This window comes from Spermophilus citellus, assembly GCF_964194105.1.
Source record: "Spermophilus citellus genome assembly, chromosome: 8".
Classification (NCBI taxonomy): domain Eukaryota; kingdom Metazoa; phylum Chordata; class Mammalia; order Rodentia; family Sciuridae; genus Spermophilus; species Spermophilus citellus.
In genome coordinates, this window is record NC_138189.1 from 137,860,999 (window position 1) to 137,882,163 (window position 21,165).

Sequence of the window (21,165 nt, forward strand, 5' to 3'; positions counted from 1 at the left end):
GTTGTCAGCAGAATTAAGTCTCCTGTAGGTTTTGCACTAAGCCCCCCACACCCACCCGGGCCATTTTCCAGCTAGTTGGTGACAGGGTGGCTTTTGGCTACCATAGATGCCCTATGATCTCATATACATGACCGTCTCAAAGAATGGCAGCTCACTTTCTCAAAGCCAAGAGGACATCTCTGTTAAGCTTATCTAATTAAGTCAAACTACTTAGCAGAGCCCCTCATTAGACTAAGTCAAAGTCAAATGATTAGATACCTTTGTTATTTCTATACAATTCCTTCAACTTGGCCTTATAATGTAATCTAATCACAAAACTAGTTCCCCATCATATTCACAGATTTTCTCCTCACTGAAGAGGGCAGGAATATGTGAGGTATGTACATAGCAGGAATCTTGGGAACAGTGTTCTGTCTACCATACCCAGTGAGTCCGTAATAGAACTATCACCATGATCACTTAGGCTTATGAAGTGGTTTCCACCCCATTGCTCATTTGTAATCCTGTGGTGATAAGGACACAAACTCTCTTATATCTCCACACATGACCATAAAGCACCATTGCTTCTTGGGATCCTGTGCCAAGATAACTATATGTGTAAAACTTTTCCTTTCCTATTTGTTCTATCAACAGTTGTCTGACATCCTACTCCTTGAATGAGTTTCTTTCTCTTTTTACCAAAATGATCAACAAATCCAAAAAAATAAAAATAGAAAATGATCAATAAATCCCAGTGCTTGAGAAGCCCCAGCTCAGATTGACATGTCTAAAACTGGGGACAATCAACTCAGGAATAACCATGAGATGCTAGCCACCATTCTTTAGGTGAGAAGTCACAGAGGGAAGAGGAAACAGGTAAAAGTTCATTCTTCAGTCATCAGGGAAGGGTTTGAAACCTCATCCCCTTTCCCTCTCCACCTACTTCTGTCTTCTTCACGCTGGTATTGAATATAATAATGCTGGGTCGATCTACAAATGTATTTCTATTACTGTGACATAAGTAGTTTACCATTTATTCCCAATTATCATAAAACCCAAGAACAATTATACACATCATTAAATATGTGTCAGATTAATTTTCCTATATATTTTATTTAAACACTGAACTCTGGATAAACATTGTCTTCATATTTATAGATCATGGAGTGTGGACATTTAATGACAGCAACAACAAAAAAATTAGAGAGAGCATTTGTATGCAAAAGAGGAAGTGTCATTGAGTGAGTCAGTAAGAATTTGTATGCATGAGTGATTGCCCATGCCCAATCAAAGAAGCAAACAAAAAGCAGAACTGCAGGGTATTTTCAAAGAGGTCAAATCAAGACTATCAAATAAATGAATTTAAAAAAAATTTGTTCAGCCTGCAGAATGCATTTATTATTAATTTTGTACAGAGGAAAACCTTTAAATGGTTCAGGTCAATCAATTTCTTCACCTAATCCTAATTATAGGAAGATTAAATATATCCTATTTTCTTTCTATCATGTGAAAGGTTAACACGTTGGGTAACTATGCCATTACATGCTGAATTACCAACAATTATCAAGAACATTTGTCCCTTTTTCTCTTTTCATTGTTGAAATGAAATGTGAATCTATTTGCCCTGCAGGGACACCCAGTGACTTCAGATGCCACAGGTAGGAAGTCAATGATAGATAATGTGCTCTGAGCTGAATAATAACACCAAAAGGCTGCAGTGGAATGGTGAGTTGCTAGCATATAACATCACTAGCATGCACAGGTATTGATTAATCTGTGTATTGTAGAAAAGCTGGGGAGCTTCTATCTGGTATTGAAGTCTCTCAAAAATAATAAAGAAAAATCCACCATAATGAATCCCAAATCATGAAATTATTGGATCTTAAAAAAAATATACTGCAATTTGGTGTCAAATTCTATATTTACTATGCTAGGAAGTGTAACACCCTAAAAAGGTCTACAGAGAAAGGAAAACAACAACCCAGTGGGAGGGGGAGAGATAAACACATAAAGTAAGCAGAAAGATATGATCTTTTGAAAATAGCACACGTTCTACTGATATGCTTAATCTGTGATTGTGTCAGTGATTTGCTGATTCTGTGCCAAATATTGATCTTTAGGAAAATTCAGAGGTTGCTTATGGCACCAAACAGGGAAAGAAACCTAAATTAAAGAAGAATGACTTTTTGGTCCAATAAAAAGTGAGATTGCAAAAGGCTAAGCAGAGTCCCAGGTCAAACTCTATTACACACCTTTAGGTATCTATTTAAGGTCCCTGATCCCCTTTCACTCACTTTCTATCACCTAGAAACTGAAAGATTGGGGAAAAATTACTCATTTTTTTTTTTTACAGCTGGGTCAACCATGGAATCCAGTTCTGGCCGATGAAATGTTAGGGAAGTTTGGGGAATGTGGGGATCTTAATAGGGACCTTTCTTGTTCCTGGCTACAAGAGCTGGGTATGAAGAATGAACTCAGCTGCTTGCTTTCCCCAATGCCTGCACTTGAATATGGCCACTGGGAGCTCCTTCAACCCTCTGACAGCCACATAGAAAGGATTGTGACAATCACAGAGACATCAACCCAAAGACATGGCTTGGTGAGCCACCAAATGAAAACCAGCAAACAACAGCAACCAGATTTCTTGTTATGTGAGAAAAATAATCTCCTCCTATTTGAACAATGACCAGTCAGACAGTGGGGCAGAACCCATTCTAAGGGGATACCCAACTATCTGAGATGCTTGTGAACAGAAGGAGAACAAAAAGACTAAGTGGATGGTAACCATTGGTGACAGCAGAGCCAAAGAGAGCCTTCTTAGTTTGCTTACTTAGCTTTGTTTTGTTTCCAAGGAAAGAGAATGTCGTACACGCAAGGAGTGTGGACCCTATCTGTAACCAGTTGTGCAAACCGTGCAATGAATTTCATTGTATTTTGTCATACGAAAAGGACATCTTCTGACTCAAGGGTAATTAGTACTAATTAATCAGACTCTCTTTCCCTTGGGGCTTTGTATTGCATGAAGATTGTGCGGCAACAGGAGGGCTGATACCAATTGTGCATCTAGAGGTTAGCAGGACAGAAGGACTGCCCGTGGCCCTCCACAAACAAAAAGGAAGGGAATCTCCCCAAATCCTATTAAAACACGTTGAGGGGGTGGCAGAAGGGCAAAGTGTCCTGTACTGAGATATGAGAGCTCCAGCAGTGTAGAAGGTGGTATTTGTGAGAAAATAAATTTAGCCTTTAAAAAGTATGAAATAATTACACAATCAAATAATTTTCTTTATTAAAAAATCACTATTAAATACCATTAAATATTAAATCCTCTTAGAAATGAAGGAAGAACTACACTCTTAATCTAAAATGATAATGAATAATGTCAATAAAAGGTTTATTAGAAATGAAGACAGTATTACAAATTCCAATAAGAGAGAGGGAGAAAGTATTCACTCACTGAGGAAATATTGATTGGCTGTTTAACCAATCAATCTACCAAGTGCTGCACTGTCCAGTTATGGTACCTGCACCACTATAGTATGTGGTTGAACATGGTAGAGAAACTTTTACAAATAAGAGATCTTAATATATAACTATGCCATTATATTCCTATTTCTCAAAGAAATGTATGTATAGAAATATATGTGAATGTATAGGGATATAATATTATAATTAACTAAGGAAGGAAATTTTAAAAGGGTCTTAATTTGTATTTAAGGATTGAGTAAGGTTTTCTGGAGCAAAATGGAATTGAACTTGGACCTGAAGAGGGTATTGATTATAGGAAAAGCTTGAATTCCAGGTGAGAGGAACACATACCCCAGTCACTCTCCGCTCTGCAGGAATACTTCTTCTAGTACAAAATACATAATCAAAGAACATGAAAAATATTAAACTTGGCACTAAGAAGCAATTATGTGCTACTTGGTTTCCCAAATGCTGACAAAACACCTGAGATAACCAAGAATGAAATGGTCATTTTGGCTTATGGTTTCATTGCATGGTCGCCAGGCCTTGGGTGCCCTTGAGCCTTGTGTAGAGAGGTAGAACATCAGGGCAGGAGTGTGTGGTGGAAGAAAGCTACTCACTTCATGAAGCAAGAGAGCGAAAGGAATTGAACCCAGGGGCACTTAATCCCTGAGCTACCTCCCCAATTCTTTCTATTTTTCTTTTGAGACAGGGTCTTACTAAGTTGCTGAGGCTGACCTTGAACTTCAGATCCTCCGACCTCAGCCTCCTGTGTAGCTGGGATTAAAGGTGTGTGCCACCATGCTGGGTCCAACATTCCCTTGAAAGGCACAGCCCCCTTGACTAGGTCCCAGCTCCTAAGGGTTCCACCACCTCTCAGCAGGACCAGCCTGCAGACCAAGCCTTCAACACATTGACCTTTGAGAACATTCAAGATCCAAACTATAGTAAGTTGGAAACATAAACCAGCATCCACTAGAACTGCCTGGCCCTTGTCAGTACCATTTCAATCTTTGTACCTCTAGTGTGCATCCTGCTCCTACTCCTACAACCCAAGGAGCAAAAGACAGTAAGTAAATGACAGTTGGACTCTTAGCAGGTAATTTTTAGCAATTGACACCCACACTTTTCCCCTAAAATTCCATCAGAACTTGTTCTCCTGGTGCACCTTTCACATGGAAAAACAAAATGAAGAAAATGTAGGAGAAAATTAATTTGTTTGGTTCTGAAACACAAAGATTACTCCTTCAAAAACTCAACTGCAAAATTATCATTTTAAAACTTAAAACTGCTTTTAAGCTAAAATCAGAAAGGCTCCATTATGCTAGCACTGTTGATTCAGTTCTTAAAAATATTTGAGAATTTTTAAGGAAATTTGGAGATTTTTAGTTTATTTCTTTCTAACCGAATTGACCAGAATTGTCAGTTCTGTATGCATTTTGGAACAAAATATTGCCATGGAATTTGAAAAGTGTAATGCTGTCATGTTCCCCCAAACTTTAATTACCATATTTGCTATTGTATTTATTATATATGCAGCCCAATAAAAGTAAGAGATCCTTTATGGTAAATAGAACATAAAAATAAACAAAAGCAAATAAAACAAAAGCTTTCTCTAAAGGAGTTATCAGCAAGCACCTCCTGATCTCCCCAAGGTATCAATTTAATGAGCTCAACAGTTAAGATGATAAAGTACCAGGGCTCTTAATTTATTCCGTTCCATTAACTTTCTTCTATAATGTCAGAGAAAACAAAATAAGAACTGAGTATGAAAAACAATATACCCAGGAAAGTGAATATGAGTACATGCATCGAGATTGTAGAGATCCCCTTAAAGAAAAATCCTCTTCTTAGGAGCATTTGACATCAGGATAACGAAAAGCCCTGTTCTAGGTTTCTGCCCTCATATAATTGTACATTGCAAGCCATATTGAGAGAGAGACCTCAAATTTGCATCCATGTTCCCACGTATCAAATATATAGTTCTAGCATCATGTTTCTAGACCCAATTATTCCCAGGATAAACACAGACTTGAGTTGAGGATGTATCAGAATGGAGCAGTAAAGAACCAGTACTCCATTTTCCAATCTGTATATTAGGTTCACTGAAAGGAATTATGAACACATTTTGAAGTAAGCACTATAATTTTTCCTTCCATAGAAATGTGCATTTCAATGGTCCAGGATATTATCCCTTTTGCCATATTCCTCATTCCAAATGTAAGTATAGATTGATGACATATTGTGGAATTAATGTTTAATATCTTGAATTTTTATTAATTATTGATTGAAGTTAAAATAAAACCAGCAGACATAAGCATATCTAGTAGAGAACATTTGAAAGTCTAATAATCATTGAGCTAAGGACACAAAATGTTGAGACCACAAGACATTGAATGAGCTATTTTGTTATAAAGATAAAAGACAAGGAAATATTTACAAGTTAGTTTTCTTGAGGATGCCATCATTCATAGTTGTATTAGTGAAGGTCCTTTTTCATTAGATCTTTTTCATTTACCTGATAATTAGACAGTTTCCTACTGAATTGTTTAAGTTGTGATTTTCTATATGTAAAAATAAAGCAGTACCATCATGACTAAAGGGATATGTTCCTTAATTCTGAAATTTGAAAGGGGACCGAGCCATAAACTCAAATGTAGTTTTCCTCATGTTATGGACCAGATTCTTGTGTTCCCCGAGATTCTAGTGCTGAAACCCTATACCAGATGTAGTCTTATTAGGAGGCAGGACTTTGGGGAGGTTATTAGAATCAGATGAGGTCATGATGGGATTAGTTCCCCCTGTAGGCACTTACAAATGGCACTAGTGCCCTTGTGAGAGTCAGGAGGGAGCTGACTCCCCTCTCTGTTCTCTGCCAAGTGAAGATACAGGGAGGCCCCAGATCATCACTCAGACCGTGTAGGTTACAGCTGCCAGTAGAAATGGCTGTCCTGGGGAGAGCCGTATTCTCCTCCATCCTTGTCTCTGGCTTCCTGACTGGGTCCATTGATTGAGTAAAACTTAGCTGCAGTCACCGAGAATCACTTCCACGAACATCCTCCTCCAGTTTCTCTTCCTTTCCCCCAACCCTGCAGTCCTAGTCAGCTTACAGTGGGCCTTTCAAGACCCAGTAGGTACCAGTGAACCAAGTAAGGAGAGTGGACTTTCATTAGTATCTTATTCTTTGCCATCTACCACCTAACCAAGCCAGTAGCCCACGCTCAGCTCTCCTTCTTGCTGAAACTTAGCATTCTATTTTAAAAATAGTTCAGATAACAGAAAAACCTCAAAAATAACTGTGGCTTAGCCAAAGGTGAGATGTATTTGTCTCTCAGGAAGAGGATGGTGGGCCAGTATGGCACCCTGTGGTATGGAGACTGGGGCTTCCATACTTTATCACTCTAGTGTGCTTGGTCCCAACTCTGTTGTGTTATCCAGTTTTCCCTCACTGTGACAAAATACCTGAGATGAATACAAGGAGCAGAGGTTTATTTTGGCTCACGGTTTCAGAGGTTTCAGTTCATGATCGTGTGAGCTGTTGCTTAAAGGCCTGTTGCATCATGGTGGTAATAGATCATGCTCATCTCAAGCAGCCAAGAGATAGAGAGAGAGAGAGAGAGAGAGAGAGAGAGAGAGAGAGAGAAGAGGCTAGAACTCCTGTATCTCTTCCAAGGGCACACCCCAAGTCACCTAACTCCTCCCACTAGGCCTCACTTCTTAAAGATCCCACCTCCCAGTAGCGGGGATCCCCTCCCATGATGGAGACCACGCTTTTAACATATGGGCTTTTGGGGGAAAATTCCAGGTCCCAAGTACAACACCTTTGGTTCACGATGGTGCCATCAGCATATGGACAGCAGAGTGGAGGAAGGGACAATGAAGGAAAGACCCAAATAGCACATGCCAACTATTTCTAAAACAGGGGGACCAGGAGATGTTTCCTTTGATATCCATCTTTGTGCTCAGAATTTCATCAGGTAGCTGCACCGAGCTGCCAAGGAAAGCAGGAAATGTGACTCTGTTTGGGGTGGCAGGCACCCAGATAATAACCCGTTTATTATTGAAGAATGAGGAAATGGAGTCCATTAGAATCTGCCACAGAAACTTCTCCAAATGTAACATTAGGTAAGAAATGCAAATTGTAGGATACATGTATCACATAATTCCTTTGAAGGAGTCTTCATTGTTTACTCTGAATATTTCCAAATGGTTTCAGTTTTCATCTGAGAATGCATTTATTATTTGTGTTCATTTAAAATTCAGAGAAATCAAGACACCATGAAGCTCCACATAGAGTTCTTGTCAGTATAACAGCATAATGGTTGAACACTGGCCATGGAGCCAGAAGATCCTGACAGCATTTACCCAGAGGGCATCTTAAGTGAATTCCTTGACCTCCCTTCCTCCCAGTTTCCCCTTACACCAACAATATTTATCTTGCAGGGTTGATGTGGGGAATGTTTGAAATATGGTTTATAAGGCACTCAGTGTTTGTCTCTCTTACCTATCAATGTTTTCAATTTTTTATAGTAAATATACTGTGTGTATGTACATAAATAAAATGAAAATACACATTCAAAAATTATTAAAAGACATATACTGTATAGGAAGTAAGCTGTCATTTTGAAACTAAAGGACAATAAGTGATGAAGGCACCAAGAGTTAGTTGAAAATCTGGAAAAACCTTATAGCTGGCTCATTATAGGCAGAAAGAAAGAAAAGAAAAGGAAAGGAAAGGAAAGGAAAGGAAAGGAAAGGAAAGGAAAGGAAGAAAGAAAGATCCTTAACATGGAAATTAATGATAAAATAAAGTAATCATTGGAATATCTCAAGGTAATGAGCTGGTGGAGGCAACCTTTCGATTGCAAACCATGTCTTCCATCAAATTTTGTGTCAGAGTAGGATGAATTGCCTGTTTTTCTTAAACCCAGCTTTTGACCTCAGCATAATTAAACTTCAAATGAGTGATGTTATCTTAGACCTAGAGAATGACCAGAAGATCACTGAGGTGACTTGCTATCATAGGCATATGGCGGGAAGTACAGTGAATTCATATCTCATACAAAGGATGAGGTTAATTAGTAACAGCATAATATCTAGAAATTCCTTTTAAACACCCATAGAGCATTGCAAACGTGGGGGAGGGGGAAGGGAATAAGTTCATAGATCCAGTGGTTGATTCCAGTTTTTCACCCAATCTGCATCCACATTCTTGCCAGAGTCTCAAACATGAAGAAATCTCTCCTTGGCCCCTTGGCTTTGGGTTTGGCTGTGTGAGTGGCTTTGGCTGATGAAATATTGACTGGAGTGACTCTGGCAGTTGCAAGTCTTAAGAGATCTCATGAATTTTCATTTGCCCTTTTGCACCTCTGCTATCGCCACGGGAAGCAAACGTTCTTACTAGTTCATGGTCCCGGCAGAAGGCTGGGGAGCATGTCAAGCAGAAGCAAGCAGCCCAGCCACAGCTGGGAGCAGAGAAGCAGCTGCTGATCAGCTGACTCTAGAGGGAAGAATAAAAGCCTATTGTTGTATGCCACTGAGATGTTTTGTGATTCTTTTCTAGAGAGTGTAATTGTTACAAAATCTAATTCTGCGTTAATCTTATATGCAGTTATTAATATATAGTGGATATACTGTTATACAGTCTATATTAAAGAGCATATGATAAAAGTACAATTTAAATATTTTAACTTACCCTAAGTGGAGTTAGATGCTCACAGAAAAGAGGCACAGTTCCCCCTGGAGATTATCTCTATAAGGAGCGTCAGGATATGTCTAAAACCTGAAGAAAATCCTTGGCTCCAAATTGAGTTAAACATTTTACACCATGGAATTCAATACCTACAAAATGAAACTTTATGTCAAGTATTCAACAGAAATTCTGTTCAGTTCTTTTCATAATTATATGCAAACTTTCTAATATGGGACATGGATACCCTAATACTACATTTTCCTGAAGAAGACTCCAAAATCAGTTGTGCTCAGAGTTCTTACAGCAGCCTGCAAGGAAACCAAGACTAATTAAGGCAATAGATTTAACCCATTTTGTGCTGCTCGTGAACAAGTGGTGAGAATCCTCAATTTCTTTCTCTCTCTAAATCACGGTCTCTCTCTCTCTCTCTCTCTCTCTCTCTCTCTCTCTCTCTCTCACACACACACACACACACACACACACACACACACATACCAAACAGGCTTTACTGAATCACAGATGAAGATAATCCACTATAAATTTTAATCCTTAACACAAGAAGGACAGTCTGATAATCTTTACCAACAAGCTTCCTCCCGCCCCCGCCCACTAGTGGAAAGTCCAGCATCAAGTCTTGTTAGGCTACTTGCTGGATGGACCTCTTCTCTGACCATGCCAGTGGGCTTGACGGAAGAAGTAAGTCTTCCACTGCTAATCCATCTTCCCAAGAGCTGGGCCATTCGGCCTGATGTTGGATTCCAGTTCTTCTTGCTTCCTGAACAGACTCTGTTTGATATGACCACATTTGTTGTGTTTTAGATATGAGGTGTCCCCCGAAAGCTCATGTGTGAGACAATGCAATTCAGAGGTGACATCATTATACTATGAGAGTTATAACCTAACCAGTGGATTAATCCATTGATACGGATTAACTGGATGATAGCTGTAGGCAGGTAGGGTATGGCTGGTGGGGGTAGGTCTCTGCGGGCATGGCTTATATTTTGTCCTCCCTGGTAAACATCTCTCTCTCTCTCTCTCTCTCTCTCTCTCTCTCTCTCTCTCTCTCTCTCTCTCTCTCATTCCTGGTGCCATGTCCTGAGCTGCTTTCCTCCACCACCATACCCTTCTTTCTTAACTTTCTGCCTCACCTCAGTCCCAGAGCTTTGGAATTAGCCAAGCATGAACTGAACCTCTGAAACTATGAGCCATAATAAACTTTTCCTCCTCTAAATTGTTTTTGTTAGGTCTTTTGGTTGCAAACGATGAAAAGACTGACTAAACAGTCTTGAAATTCCATTTTTGCATTTTTGTCTCTTCCAAAAGACCGTGGCTTCTCTGAAGGATTCTCTTTTATTCATTCATCGCTGTGTCCTCAGCTTCTAGCACATGCTTGACACATAAGTGTTCTGGACTGAACCTTGGCCTTGGTGCCTCACTTTAGATACAACTATATTCATCCAGTTGGAGGTAAAGTGGAAACTGTCCTTGTGACACCCCACTCATAGCAATTTGGTTCTTCTGAGAGTGTTTGATTGTTCTCTGGAACACTCTGAAGCCAAGTGACACATGAAGTGGTTTTCCATTGGCTTTCTGTGGCCATTTTCAAAATGAGATTGTTCACTGACTGCTTCAGTATTCCTGAATGAGAGCCCACCCAAGACTACTATTGTAATGAACGTACAATTTTGGAAATCAAAATGAAAGTCATGGCCCTTCTTTGGAAAAATCATCAGTCATTTTGATGGCTTTAATGACAGACTTTCCATTGCAGAGACAAGGAAACATTCTGATAGATTTTACTTTCCTAAGCAGAAAAGGAACTATCTCACACTAGAAATAACAAGAGTAAATTAAGAGAGTTATTTTTATTATTTTTTCAATCTGCTTTATAAAAATCTATTTTGACAGCTCTGATAATCTAGAGGCAACCTTCAGCTATTCAAGCATTACGTGGTGATTCATGTCACTAAAAAACCATCTTCAAGGGCCTCAAGATGTGGAATCAATGTCATCAGAATGATAAAGTTTCTCAAAATAATGGAGAAATTACAGGCTACTTGGTCCAAATCATATTCATTAATATGTAGCTTGTCATCTGACTTATAACTGTTACAAATATTTATAATAGGATATATTGTTTAACACAATGGCGCCTGAAAGGGCTCATTAACTTTAAATTTGATTCAGTATCTCCATTTCTTTTCACTTGCAGACTCATGATTCTATGCTCGGTAATATTAGCTTAATTATATGAGCAGTGAACCATCCCTAAATCTAAAGTCATGTTTAGTTTAGTGCAAGATAAATATTAATGTTGGGATTCTTATTTCTGAAATGCTTTTCTGGACGAATTCATCCATTTCCTTTATTATTCTTCGTGGTATTTCTAGGCTATTGCACATGTTAGAAATTGTAGAGTCATAATTGAGGGAGGTGAAGACCTTTTAAGTCACAGAGATTAGAAAAATGCTTTAAATGACTCATGACTATCACAGGCTAAATCATTTTTGTAAAGGTACCAGAACTATAATTACCTTTATAAATGTCAAAAAATGAGTGGCAAATAGCACAAAGAAATAAGAAAAGAACTAAAATGTAAAAATGAGTAGAAAAATCAACAGAAAGTTAAATTTAACAGCTTAGGCTCAAACCTGATAGATCACTTAAAGGAAAATGAATCCAATCCCAGATATTCTCTTTTAAAACCAAACATTTTTATTGTTTTTTTCCTGCATCTCAGAGTATGAATATTTGTTTTTCCTTCCTAAATGAGTTAGTCTGATTCCTTACTAAATTATGTCCATTAAAAATATCTATGAAGTGGTTACTTATTGATAAATTAACACATTTATGGTTGTATAATTTTTATAAGTTGACACCCACTTTTAGTTTACTTGGAAAGCTTCATCATTATTCTTCTCTTCGAAGATGTTTTATACAAAGTTATATAATTTTTGGATTTATTCAAATCTACAGATGTGTCACCAGGGATAAGGTTCATCGGGATTCCAAACAGCATGCCCCATGCAATACAGATTCACAATTCAGTCAGTCATTTCCTTCCAACTTAAGGAAGATTTCTTTCCATTCTCAGTCTTATAGTCATTGATGTGTTTGGGCCAGAAAATCCACAATAGCTTTCAGAATTGTTTTTCCTTTTCTTAGTATATTAAAGTTGTAACTAGGCTATAGAAGAGTGAGTTTTCAAATTTCGGCAAGTATCTGCATACCATGGAGGACAGGTGGAACCAGACTGCTGGCAAGCCCAGTAAGACTGGTGTGGGATCTTATCATTTACATTTCTAACAGGGTGCCAGGTGACCCTGAAGCTGGTCTCTGGGGCTGTGCCTCTAGATCACAGGTGTAGCACATTTGTAAACAAGGGTATGCTATACAACCAAGGACTCTTGCAAAATTGTCACAATGCCACAGTCATTGCAGATTGTGACAGATGGAAGTAGTTAAAGAATTAAAAAAACAAAACAACAAACTGGTGTTTGACTGTGGCTGCAATGTTAATTGAACAAATCAGAAATAAAGAATTGAAGGAATGTTAAAACTTGGAATGGAACCAACGTTTGACCCAGTTATTCCACTCCTCAGCATATACCCAAAGGACTTAAAATCAGTATACTATAGTGACATAGACACGTCAATGTTTATAGCAGCTCACTTCACAATAGCTAGGCTATGGAACCAACCTAGATGCCCTTAAACATCTGAATGGATAAAGAAAATGTGGTACATATACAAGATAGAATATTACTTGGCCATAAAAAAATAATGCAATTATGCCCTTTGCTGGTAAATGGGTAGAACTGGAGACTTTTATTCTAAGTGAAATAAGCCAATCCCCAAAACCCAAAATCTCAATGTTCTTTCTGATACGTAGATGCTATTACACAATAAGGGGTGGGGAAGAGATTCGAAGTTCATTGGATGAAACAAAGGAGAGTAGAGGGAAGGGAAAGGGGTTGGGAATAGCAAAGAGAGTTGAATGAATTGGACATCACTTTCCTATGTTCAGATATGAATACACAACCAGTGTAACTCCACATCATGTACAACCACAAAAATGGGAAATTATACTCCATGTATGTATAATATGTCAAAATACATTCTACTGTCATGTATAACGAGAAAGAACAATTTTTTTAAATATTCAAAAATTTTTCAAAGACTCCACAACATCAAGGGGTTTTAGGATTTCTTTGCTAGCAAAGCAATAAACCTTCTTTCTTTTTCTCCAAACTGTGTCCTTGTTATTGGATTGACATCGAGGACAATGACCAAGCTTAAGGTAACAAGTACACATATCTATAGCTATGTGTCTATATCTGTATACACATACTCACATACACATATGCACATTCATTTTTAACTTTACAAAAAAAACCTTTTATATTTGTAATGACCCTTTTTCCAAAATGCCAAAATATAGATGATATGGGAAGAAAAAAAAATGATCAGGAATTCATGGTGAAATAATTGGTGTCTCTCAATTCATTTTATTTTTGTCTCAATATTCTGTAATGTTTATCCTTTGTTTGGCACGGAAGAGAATGAGAATTACTTAACTATAAAAAATAGCCCAGAGATGGTGTTTTAGTCAGTGTTTAGGTCACTGTGACCAAAAGAACTGATAAGAACAATCAGAGGAGGAAGTTTCAGAGGCCTCAGTCCATAGACAGCCCACTCCATAGCTCTGGGCCCAGGTGAAGCAGAATCAGGGCAGAAGGGCATGACAGGGGAAAGCAGCTCAGGACTCAGCACCAGGAAACAGAGCATCAAGAGCTCCACTACCAGGGACAAAGTCACACCCCCAGGGACGCACTTCCTCCAGCCACACCCTACCTGCCTACAGTTATAGTCCAGGTAATCCATATCGGAGGATTAAGCCATTGATTAGGTGCCACCTCTTGTAACCTAATCATTTTACCCCTGAAAGTTCCTACATACATGAGTTTTGGGAGACACCACTTTTCCAAACCACAACACATGGTTTTAAAGAAAAGAGGCTGAATTATATTTTAATGATAAGAGGGAACCACATACAGACTTTGCATGTAAGCACTGATTTAGTTTTCACACCAATCCCTTAAAGGTGGGTTTATTGTCATACAGATATGAAAACTGAGGTTCAAGAATATGCAATATGATATGCAGTATAGTAAGGTCACATATCTGAAGACAATAAGGCCACAGAGAAGATGCATTTGCAGTCATTACTAAAAGTTGCCTAAAGCCAATGCTCTACACTAGTTCAGGGGTGGGAGTCTCACTTCTCTGTTAGTGGCCTGTGAAGAAGTCACTATCTAGATGCAAATCAGAGTATGGGTATTTTAAAGATTTTCAAGACTTAAGCTCCTCTGTGTACCACTGCATTAATACAACTATAAGCAAAACAGTAGCATGGACAGTCAGAGGAAGGATTGTCTGCTGCCTGGACCGACCCTCTTATGTCTCTGCACCCAAAAAGCCCTGGATGACTCAGGGTTCTCTTTCTCCTATTAGTATCTAAAGTCACCAAGTCGTCTGCTAGGTTGGAAAGCCAACTCAAAAGTTAGATGCTATTTTCCAAATTGTATCCTTATATCTCAGTCCATTTTAAGAGGTGCTTTCATGAAAGTAAAAATGGGTAATGAGAGGGGGGTTATGGACTAAAGTAGGAGTCCGCACATTCTTAGTCCAGGGACCAAATCTGGTCCCTTAGCTGTTTTGATGGATTTTATGAACTGCATACAAAACTCCTATGGCTGCAAATTTTTAGATTTTTAAAAGGTTTGGAAGAAAATTAAAAAGAATATTATTCAGGACATGAAAATTGTGAAATTCAAATTTCTATGTTCATACATAAAGTGAAGTTGGAACACAACCACCCTCATTGCTTATATGTGGTCCATAGTGGATTTGGGGGCTTCAAGGGAAAATTTGAGTAGTTTCAACAGAGACCAGTATTTTCAAAAGAGTCTAAAATATTTCCTTATCTGGGCCCTCTACAGAAATGTATGGACCTCTGGTCAAAAATGTTTGGAAACATCTGATTCAACAAAGTAACACCAACTCTTCCCTCCCTGTTGAACTTCCGCCTCTCCATCTAAAATGCTCATGGGGCTTTGAAGCACCAAATGGGAGCTGGAGTTTGCAGCATTTTCCCAAAATAACCTGACAAAGGAATCCTTCTTTTTTGCGGAATATTTTATGCTATATCTAGTTTGAAAAATACCAAGTCAGGAAATGCCATTTTGAAGCACGGGCCCTGAAAGAAGTGATGAAAACTAAACAAAAAGCAATAAAGAACTAATAGTGAAATTTCAGATGATCTGTGGATGAACTGGAAGGATTGTCCAGGGTAACGAAAACAAAAAATGGCTTGAGTTCTCAATATTTCTCATAATATACCCACAGGAAATATGGACAGTTCTTTCTTGGGAATATAACAAGAGAGAGAGATAGCTTTGAGGAAAGAATGCTATCTATAATAATAATAGGTAATTAAATAATCCCACATATTGACATTGTAAAAAAAATAGTAACGATAAATAAGTGAAATGTCACAGAAAGATAAAAGGGATATGTCAGTTCCAACAGAATGTAAATGTTAATGCTGAAACACTGAAGTGGAGCTTTCTGTGGCTATATTCCTGAAGCCGAGGGAAATAACTAAATATTACATAACAACGACAAACACCATTTCTCTTGGAATTTTAAAATGGGATCAGCATGGTCTTTCTGGAAAAAGTAATAAATTCTCCTTTTGTGATATAATAGTGACCTCTAGTGGCCACCTTGTCTTAGTGCTTGATTTTTCCCAGCCTCTCCTGAAAGGAGAACATAGAAATAATATTCACTTGTTTCCCAGATTTTGTTTTATTTTATTTATTTCTTACATACATGACAATAGTGGAATGCATTACATTCATAATTATCCATTCACAGCACAATTTTTCTTAACTCTGTGTGTAAAGTATGTTCACACTAAATTATGCCATTACACATGAGCGCTCTCTCTCTCTCTCTCTCTCTCTCTCTCTCTCTCTCTCTCTCTCTCTGCATTACAATTCTTAATATACCTTTATACCACAATTTATCATATCTCTGTTTGTATGTAAGGTATGTTGACACCAAATTCACATCTTCATACATGTATTTTGCATAATGATGACCATCTCCTTCCACCATCCTTGCTATTTCCCTTCCCCCTCCTTTTCCCTCCTAACCCTATTCCCTATCTAGAGGTAATATTAGATGTCAGTCAAGCACTTATTATGATGTCAGCTCAGTTCTGGGCATTATAAGGGGAGACAGAAAAGAACAAGTAAAGAGTCATAAGCCCCCAGCCTTAAGGAAATACAAACTTCTAAGAGCTACTTGAGTGTGGACAAGACCCTTTTAATCTACATGAGCCCTGGCCATTCCATAGCACTGCTGGGAGTAACAGTGACAGTGACGCTGCAGATAGAAGCCCTCTTTGTACCATAATGCACATTGCAAATAGGAGATGGCAATAGGTCATCATGTAGAGTTCCTGTCTTAATGTTTTTAAAACATACCCCCCAAAGTCAAGACACATGGGATTGATATAGAAACAGACAATGGAGCACATCAGCCAAATAAGAGAAATTTTAGCTTCCAAAAGCTAAAACACCAAGTGAATTCCAAGTGGACTGGGAAATAGAAGTCACTGTGGTGACTTTACCAAGGCAGGCATGGCAGGCTGCGACATCCTTCCTAGTTCACTCTCCCGTGTTCTGTGAATCCCTAGTCACTAGGTCATTATGATTCTCCTCCCCTTCTCTGTGACTGAATTTGGTCAGGTTTATATGACCCAACCCATATAAACTCAGTGGGATCTGAATCTGTCTTGGGGGCAGCAGTGTGGATGGCCACACTAGCGATGGTTATTCTTACTATTTAAAAAAAAAAACATAAAGGAAGCAACATACACCCAATTTTTTAGCGTGTGTTTTTGCCTTTTCATGAAACACTTGAAACTTCTGCTGCTGGCTGCTGACACTCTGAAGGGGGCAGAGTAAAGAGGTGGAAAGCACCTGGATCTTGATAACAGGTTTGCCCTGTGGACGGAACCAGCCATAGAACTGTCTGCCTCTGGACTTTGTGCTATATAAGATACTCAGTCCACTGATTTTCAAGCTATTTTTAGTTGGGGATTCTATTACTCGCAGCTGCAAGCATCCTCATATTTTCAACAAAATGTGTTGCCATTCTCTAAGGCCTCTTTACTTTGGAATGCCTGGATCTTGATGGATTTCTTTTTTTTTTTTTTTTTGTATTGCAATTCTCATTACACATATATACCACAATTTTTCATATCTCTGTTTGTATAAAAAGTATGTTGACATCCAATTCGTGTCTTCTTACATGTACTTTGGATAATGATGTCCATCACATTCCACCATCCTTGCTATTCCCCTGCCCCCTCCCTTTCCCTCCCACCCCTCTGCCCTATCTAGAGTTTGTCTCTTCCTCCCATGCTCCCCCTCCCTACCCCACTATGAGTCAGCCTCCTTATAGCAGAGAAAACATTTGGCATTTGTTTTTTTGGAATTGGCTAACTTCACTTAGCATTATCTTATCCAACACCATCGCCATCCATTTACCTGCAAATTCCATGATTTTATTCTCTTTTGTTGCTGAGTAAAAGGATTTCTTTCTTTTAATCATCTACAACAAAAATTATGGATACTGCATACCAACATGGAGCAGCAGAAACTCAGGCAACAGAGGAATGTTTATGAAGGAGGACGTATTGGTTATTTATCTGTGTTTGATGAAGGGTAACATCACTCTGCATTTATTTTGGATAATAGACAGGTTCTATCTCCTGACCCTGCATGGCAAGCAAGGAGATAGTCACCTCTACCCACCTTTACAATCACTATAGAATTAAATGTGATGCTGTTCTTGAATCTCAAATTGTTGTTGGATAATGGTGACCTCTTTTCATCATCTCTACACGTTACATACTTTCAACCTTCAAACCTTTCTGAGACTCACCTTGTCATGACAAGCTTTCTCCAAATTAGATTCAGCTGTTAATTTATGGCCCCTTTACACTCAGATCTATGGTCTGCATTTTAAGTACAGCTGCTTGTTTTCAGATAAGGTACATGGGGACACAGTCTCTCTCTCTCTCCAAATATGTACTGGGATTGAAAGGAGGTCAACGAAGTAGAGACTTTGTTTGTGAGTATGTGTGTTCTCTGACTCTTCTCAACCCTTCTCAGCTACCCAATATTTAGCCTACTGATCTAAACACAGTCATTATCCAATATACAAGACAGGCAGAACAGCTTGCTGAACAACCCTACTGACATCATGTCATGCTTTGCAGGCAAGCTAAGGAAGGACAGGATGACCTCCCTTTTTATTATGCAGGCTTTTTAAGTTCCTCTTTAACTTTATAAAAGCCAGTTCCTCTCCCCAGAGGGGGAGTATTTGGCTACGTATGTGGGAAGAACGTAAGTTAAAATTTGGCCAAAGAACTGATAGCACTATCAACCGGACACAGAGTCTTTCTGCTTTATGTCAACTATCAAGAAGAGATCCCCTGTCACATAGTCTCTGGACATTGTTGAAATGACTCACTGAAGAAGAGACTTGCTGAGTGCCTTTTACCTTCCTGGAACCATTCTAAGTGTTTTCATATGTAGTACTAATTAAATACAGCAAACTGAGGAGGTAGGGATAGTGATCCTCTGTTTTACACATGAGGAAAGTGCCACGTTTGGCCCTGGCAGTCTGACTCCAAAGCCTGCTGCCCTAACTGTGTACTGCTGCTGGTGCCTGCTCATGGCTGCATGCCTTCCCTAATTCACTACTACAGACGGCCTTTCCTTTTCACCTGTCTGTCCAGATTTCCTCTTCCAAGGCTCAGGGCTTCAGTATATGAATTTAGTGGAAGGGACACAATTCAGTACTGTATTAATCCCCCTTCCCACCAGTTTCTCCAAAAAGTACTTGGACATCTTCAATGACTGTATATGTAAGGCTTGAAAACCTTTCTCAGCTTGAAGAAGGAACAGAAGAACACAATTATGTATATTATAAGCAAAGCGTACAATTATGATGTTGTAAATGTTTCTTAGGGATATGCTTTCGTTATTCAAAAACACTGCCTGAAATTGTTTTCATAGGCTAATTTAATATTCTAATCACAAAATGTTACATATATATGACACATGACATTTATCTAACAAAAAATATAGGTTGAACTCCCTGATTTTTATTCCCTAGAAATGATTAGCATGAGTCAAATTTCTGGGGCAGGAAATAATTAAGAATGAGTCCTAAGAAGTAAATAAAAGGGTTGGAAAAATCTAATTGTGTAATTCATATTGAGAGCCATTATTCACTTCAGTGAAATTATAAACAATGACTCCATGGAAATTTTCATATTTTTAAATAAAAACAAATGATAATAAAATAATAGAAACAAGTAAATATATGAATGTGTTTTATGATTTGTAATACATTACATTACAGCAACAAAATCATGTCATAGGTCAAAAAGAAATTCAAACATTCTAGATTCACTTTTTCAAGAGGGTAGAATATTCCCTTCCAGCACTAATTACTTAACTATACTCATCTCAAAACTCAAAATTTTTGAAACGTAATGCTGATGTTATCTTTTTATGTAACTAGACAAAATTCCTGCATGAGTGTTAAGTCCACCATCAGATAGATATACAAGCTATATATCTGTGATCTTAAGTGGATTCCATCCTGGCAATGTCTCACCCACTGAAGAATCCCTGGGGTATAACATCATTTCCTAATAAAATTTCACAGCTCAAACCTTCATATATTTCTAATGACTCACTGTAGAATTTTCAAAATAAATTGAGAGGGATTAACAGATTGCTTAGACAATAATAACAAACAAACAAAAAGTGGCAGACCTACATCATGAATTTCTCTAAGAATTAAATATGCCCCAACAATAGATATCTGTTAAATCAATTAAAATAGCTTTTCCATCTGAATGAAATTTGAAACTGGCATAGAAAACAAATTGTCTGAAGAATTATATCATGGGAACACATTTGCCTTCCTTGGGGAATTTTAAATTTGTAAGTACAAATGTTATAAAGATTAAGAACATCATTTCCTTGCCCATAAAATCCCCAAACCCTGGTAAACAAGAAGCCAAACAATGAAAATAATAAACTTCCATAATGTCAGGAATTATTCTACTCTAAGGTAAAATGTTAAACTAGATAATATTTGTTTATTCTGAATTCCAATATTTTTTTCTATTTTATGATTCTTCCAGTTTACTATTGACCTTCCTAGAACAGCATATTTTAAAGAACAGCATGTAATAATTGTTTAATCGTCTTTTTAAAAAAAGAATTCCTATAGCTCTCAGTGTTGACTTAAATTACTTTCATATTATTACTTAAATATATTGAATCATGCATTTATTCTTATAATGCTTATACAACCAAGAAAACCAAACTTATTTGCAGATCAAATGATGCCAAAAGTTAATTTAATAAACCTAATTTATTATCTCACTCCAGAGTTCTTTACTGAGTATATACTGCATTCCAGGAGATAATGCAGATTCTAGCATCACAGTTGGAAAGAATGTATATGAAACTCCCTGCTCTCCGGGAATTCACATTCTATGGAGTGGGAGCAAGAGAGACACAGAGACAGAGAGGGAGGGAAAGGGAGTGGAAGTGGGAAGGAAGGAGAATGCACATAACATCCATATCTTAGAACAACAGCACAGTATGCTGAATGGAAATGAGCAGGAGGAAAAGAGTCGGGAATGTAAGAAGGGAGGGTGTGCGTCATTTTCAGCTGAGTGATGGGGGAAGCAAGCATTTGACAAGAATTTTGAAGAAGATGAGGGGTGAGCCATGAAGATAACTTGGAGAACCACTTTCAGCTGGAACAGCCGGAAAGGAGATCTAGGGTCAGAACAAACATGGCCTCTCCAAGGAACAGCAGGGAGACCCTTGTGGCTGGGGTGGAGAGACCAAGATGATGTTACA

General features: G+C 38.2%; 1 long non-coding RNA gene across 1 annotated transcript in view; it reads right to left on the reverse strand.

The window, feature by feature from the left end:
* LOC308654541 overlaps window positions 1–21,165 on the reverse strand; it is a 61,979-nt gene that overhangs the window by 26,456 nt on the left and 14,358 nt on the right. Inside the window, exon 2 of the long non-coding RNA XR_014023288.1 lies at window positions 9,140–9,285. This is a non-coding gene — a long non-coding RNA (uncharacterized lncRNA). The remainder of the gene's footprint in view (window positions 1–9,139; window positions 9,286–21,165) is intronic.